This window comes from Carlito syrichta, unplaced genomic scaffold (assembly GCF_000164805.1).
Source record: "Carlito syrichta isolate Samal-C Ts95f unplaced genomic scaffold, Tarsius_syrichta-2.0.1 Scaffold304449, whole genome shotgun sequence".
Lineage (NCBI taxonomy): Eukaryota > Metazoa > Chordata > Mammalia > Primates > Tarsiidae > Carlito > Carlito syrichta.
The window spans coordinates 1,493-7,531 of record NW_007248545.1 but is presented as its reverse complement, the minus strand read 5'-3'; positions in this window follow the sequence as shown (position 1 = coordinate 7,531).

Below are 6,039 nucleotides of genomic sequence, written 5' to 3'. Positions count from 1 at the left end.
TCCACTCACCTCAGCCTCCCAAAGGCACAAGATTACAGGCTGAGCCACCAAGCCCGGCTACATTCAATATTTCTACATGGCTGTCCATTCTTCATTGAACCTAAGCATAAAAGTAGACAGTCTTCCCTGGGTCTTTGGGTCTTCATTTCTGAAAGCTCGCATGCCACATGAAACTTGGATTAAATAAATCTGTTTTGGTTTTCTGTTGTTAACTTGTCTTTTGTAATGGGAGTGTGTGCCATGACCCTTATGATGGGTGATGAAAGATTTCATATACCTTTCTGTCCCACAATATCTAGATCAGTAGTTTTCTTTTCTTTCTTTCTTTCTTTTTTAGTCAGTCTTACTCTGTCACAGTCTCTGCACAGTGACACACTCACAGCCATTTCAGCCTTGACTTGCTGAACTCGGGCGTCCTTCCACCTCAGCCTTCCAAGAAGCTATAACCACAGGTGAACACCACAATTCTTAACTAATTTTTTTTTTTTTTTTTGAGTTGGAGTCTCACTCGGTCGCCCAAACTGGAGTGCAGTGGCCGCTCCCGGCCACCGCAGCCTCACCTGCTGGGCTCCAGCGATCCTTCCGCCTCAGCCTTCCAAGTAGCCGGAATTACAGGCACAGACTACCACGCCCGGCTGATTTTTTGATTTATTGTAGAGATGAGGTCTCGCTGCCCAGGCGGATCTCAAACCCGCAGGCTCAGGCAATCCACTCACCTCAGCTTTCCAAAGGCGCGGAGTTACAGGCTGAGCCACCGAGCTCGGCGGCTAATTTTTTGATTTATTATATAGATGAGGTCTTGCCAAGTTGCCCAGGCTGGTCTTGAACCCCAGGGTTCAAGCAATCCTCTCACCTCCACCTCCCAAAGTGCTGGGATTACAGGCGTGAGCCACTACACCCAGCATAAACACAATATTTTTGTAGAAATTTAATTTATTTTCCACAATTAAAAAAGTCCAGGCCAGGTGTGTTGGCCCCTGCCTATAATTTTATCACTTTAGAAGGTTGAGGCAGGAGGATTGCTTGAGCCAGAAGTTTGAGACCAGTCTGGGAAACATAGTGAGGCCCTGTCTAAATAAATAAATAGTTCATACCTTAGATTCTCCTGCTGAAAGATTAGAAGCAAAGACACCCCAGTAGCAATGAGCACACTTACCACCCAGATCTTGACTTCTAATACCATTCTCCAATAGAAGGGGCCAGGGTACCTTAGATAAATGGCTGATTCTAGAACTATGGCAGGAAATATACAAGGTGAACCTTGAGCATCTTATAGTGCCAGAAAGTAGGGAAGTAGTAAACATAAGGAAAAAAATTCATGGGGGTATATCAAAGGATATGGGAGCCAAATGAAAGAGTCAAAAGAGCCAAAAAATGGTCAAAGATGGACCAGGCACAGTGGATCAGTCTGTAATTCCAGCACTTTGGGATGCTGAGGCGAAAGAATTGCCTTAGCCTGGGGGTTTGAGACCAGCCTGGGCAACTTGGTGAGACCTCGTCTCTACAATAAATCACAAAAACTAGCCAAGTATGGTGGCATATGTCTGTAGTTCCAGCTACTTGGAAGGCTGTGGTGGAAGGATTGCCTAAGCCCAGCAGGTTGAGGCTGCGGAGGCCATGAGAGTGCCATGGCACTCCAGCCTGGGCAACAGAGTGAGACTGCAACTCAAACAACAACAACAACAACAACAACAACAACAACAAAACCAGCTCATTGCTGAGGAGAGATTTAAGCAGGGCCAGACCAGAAGCAGGGGGCCCTGGTAGGAGATGATTGGAAAATGAGGCATGGAAAGAGGCTGTTGTCATGATAAAGCTTTAGAGAAACAGAATCAATTCGATATGTATCTAGGAAGAGAGACAAAATAGTGGTACATTTGATCATAGAAGCTAGAAGTCCCACCATCTGTATCTGTGGGCTGGAGACCCAAGAAAGCCAGTGGTATCGTTCAAGGGCCCAAGAGCCAGAGAGCAGATGGTGTAGATGCCAGTCTCCAGTCTGAAGGCATGAGAACCAGGAGTGCCAAGGGCAGAAGATTAATATTTCAACTGAAGTGGTCAGGCAGAGTTCATCCAACTTTCTTCTGCCTTGTTCTATTTAAGTCTTCAAGAGACTCAATGAGGCTCAGTCATGTTGGGAAGGACAATCTGCTTTACTCAGCCCACCAATTCAAATGTGAATCTCGCCGGGCTCGGTGGCTCAGCCTGTAACCCCGCGCCTTGGGAGGCTGAGGTAAGTGGATTGCCCAAGCCCGTGAGTTTGAGACCCGCCTGGGCAACTTGGCGAGACCTCATTTCTAAAATAAGTCAAAAATCAGCCGGGCGTGGTAGCACACGCCTGTAGTTCCAGCTACTTGGAAGGCTGAGGCAGAAGGATTGCCAGAGCCGAGCCGGTCGAGGCTGCGGTGGCCGGGAGCGGCCACTGCACTCCAGTCTGGGCGATGGAGTGAGACTCCAACTCAAAAAAACAAACAAAAAAAAATGAATCTCTTTTGAGACACACTCAAAGACACACCCAGATATCTGGGCATCCTGTGGCCCAGTCAAGCTGATACATAAAATTGACCATCACAGTGGTGGTGGTTGTAAGACATTATGATCGTATTTAATAAACTGAACTGTGCACTTAGAAAGAGTTAAGATGGTAAATTTTTTGTTGTTGTTTTGTTTTGTTTTGTTTTTTTGAGTTGGAGCCTCACTCTGTCACCTGCAGCCTCGACCTGCTGGGCTCTGGCAATCCTTCCACCTCAGCCTTCCAAGTAGTTGGAACTACAGGCGTGCGCTACCACGCCCAGGTAAATTTTATTGATTTACTGTAGCGATGAGGTCTTGCCAAGTTGCCCAGATGGGTCTCAAACCCTCGGGTTCAGGCAATTCACTCACCTCCGCCTCCCAAAGCACAGGATTACAGGCTGAGCCACCGAGTCCGGCCAAGATGGTAAATTTTATGTTATATATATGTTATCATAGTTTTTAAAAAAAAGGAAAGAAAACAAACATCACAGGGCCTAAGGGATCTGATATCTGTCTACTTTCTGATCTGAGTCATACTTCACTCATTCCTGCCACATCTGCCTTCCTTGAGTTCTTGGGCACCTCGTGTTTCTTCCTGTCCTCATTCATACTGCTCTCTCTTTGTTTTTGTTTTTTTTGAGTTGGAGTCTCACTCTGTCGCCCAGACTGGAGTGCAGTGGCCGCTCCCGGCCACTGTAGCCTCAACCTGCTGGGCTCCGGCGATCCTTTCGCCTCAGCTTTCCACATAGCTGGAACTACAGGCGCGCGCTACCACGTCCCGCTAATTTTTTGATATATTGTAGAGATGAGGTCTTGCCTGCCAGGCGGGTCTCGAACCCGCGGGCTCAGGCAATCCACTCACCTCAGCCTCCCAAAGGCACGGGATTACAGGCTGTGCCACCGAGCCTGGCTCATACTGCTCCTTTGTCTAGAACACTCTTGTCCATACTCTTCTCCTCTTTGATTAGTTTCTTCTTTCTTAGCCTTCACATCTCAGCACCACTGTCACTTCCTTAAGGAAGTCCCTGATTTCCTCCCAGAAGGCCTCCTTCCCCTCACTAATCAGCACCCTGTTATTTTCCAGGTTGCACAATTGGAAGTGATTACGTAAATATTATATGAGTTCTGCACTTATAGTTAGCACCAGATTGTAAAGTCCATGAATACAGGGATCACCTCTGTCATGTTCAGCACTGTACTCCTAGTGCAAAGAGTGGTGCCTGTTCACATAGTGAGTGCTTAGGAAGTATTTGTTGAATGAGAGACTAGACACACATCTGATTGAATCAGACGGTCAGGGTGTGTGGTCAAGAGCAAAGGTGCCAGCCTACCAAAGTCAGTGTGTTCAGTTAGGAAACTGTTTTGCAGCATTCAGGAACTCCACAGCATTGGTTACTATTTTTTGCTAGTAAGTCACATGATATGAATGTGAATGTGACAGTTTTTTTAAATTTAGAAGGCAGTATAAGTTTGGCTTGGTACTCATTAAGCTTGTTGTGATAACTTGGGGTTCTCCAGCTTATCCTTCAGATCTGGGCAAATGTTAGGACCATAGCCTTTCCCTTCAAGCCAGGATCTGCTCAGCTGTGCCTCTACCACCCCTCTTTCTGTCCTGATGGCAACAGGACAGCCCCACCGAGGGTAGGAGGTCTTCGCTATCTGGAAAGGCCCTCTGGGCTGAGTCCATCCAGTCCTGTCTTCACTCATTTGACAAACACTTTGTTAAGGTACCCACTACTCCCTGCCTCCACCACCCAGCCACGCACCTCAGGGAAAAGCAAACCTGTCCCCCCAGCTCTGGGTCTGATTGATCCATGGGAACTCTCACCTCCCCAGCAATGATGGGTACAAAAATGAGGAAGCTGGGTGTGGGAGGGTGCTTAGAGAGGCATTTCCTTGCTTTTAGGAGAAAGGCACAGAAAGCCACTGTCTCCCCAGCAGACATGGAGGAAGTACAGAGACGCCTGATGGCTTTAGGCAGCCAACTGTAGCTTCTGCAGAAGCTGAGGCCAGTAGAGCAGAAAGACCTGGGCCCTTTCTCAGACATATAATTAACCAACCCTACTACCTGACTTACCCCGAACTTCCTGTTTAAACTGGCTTGATTCTGGGGTTTGCTATTTGCATCAGACACCATGCTGATACCTTTTATCCCGCAAAGGGACATTCAGCTCTCACCTCTGCTTAGTTTGTCAGCAGCCACTTCTACCCCTCCCCCAACCACTGTCCTTGGCTCTAGGCATGACCAACTTTGTGCAGCTTACTTTTTCACCCCTCTGTTTGCAGTACCCTTTCAACCCCCATCTACCTGGGAAACTTCTACTCATTCCTCAGAACCCAGTTCAAGGGTCACTTAGTCTGTAAAGCCCCTTGACAGGGTTGAACAGAATCAAAAGCTTCCTGGAGGCCGGACACAGTGGCTCACACCTATAATCCCAGCACTTTGGGAGGCCAAGGTGAGAGGACTGCCTGAGTCCACGGATTCGAGACCAGTCTGGGTAACTTGGTGAGACCCTATCTCTACAGTATATCAAAAAATTAGCTGGGCGTGGTGACATGTGCCTGTAGTTCCAGCTACTTGGAAGGCTGAGGCATAAAGGATCTCCTGAGTCCAGCAGGTGGAGGCTGTGGTGGCTGGGAGTGTGCCACTGCCCTCCAGCCTGGGTGACAGAGTAAGACTCCTCCTCAAAAAAAAAAAAAAAAAAAAAGCTTCCTCATCTGGACCCTCCTATCATCCAGAGGTCTTTGTTTTCTGAGAATTCATTATCCTAGGTCCTTCAGAAGGTTGAGAATTCTGTCATAAGACAAAAATGTAAACTAATGAACAGACAACTTCTAATTTTAGTCCCCACTAAACACACAGTCCTCCATATTGAACTAGTTCAGGTGTCCACACCCTTCATGTCAAAGCTTGGTGAGATGGTCAGAAGTAGTCTCTCCCAGACAGCTGGATTTGATGCAAATTACAGGTAGTAGATCTGACTGCTAATTACAATTGCTAATCTTGCAAAAGAAGGAAAAGTTCCCAGAGCAGATGAAAGTGATACAGGGAAACCGTTAGAATCCAGCAGACCAGCAGATGACTGCCATTTTGAAGAAACTAATCTGACTGATGAAGCCTTTTAAGTATTTCATTGTGAGATCTTGAGTCCCTACTATGTATCAAGGCAATGTGCTAGGTGCTATAATTATATCCAAGAATAAGACAGACTTCCTGCCTAGATAGATAGATTTTTTTTTTGAGTTGAAGTCACTGTCACCCAGGCTAAGGTACAGTGGCACGCTCATTGCCATTGCAGCTGCGACCTGCTGGGCTCAGGTGATCCTTCCACCTCAGTCTCCCAAGTAGCTGGAACTACAGGCACGTGCCATCATGCTTGGCTAGTTTTTGCTTTATTGTAAAGATTAGGCCTCGCCAAGTTGCCCGGGTTGGTCTGGAACCTGTGAGCTCAGGCAATCGTCTCCCCTTGGCCTACCAAAGTGTTGGGATTATAGGCGTGAGCCACCACGCCCAGCATATATATA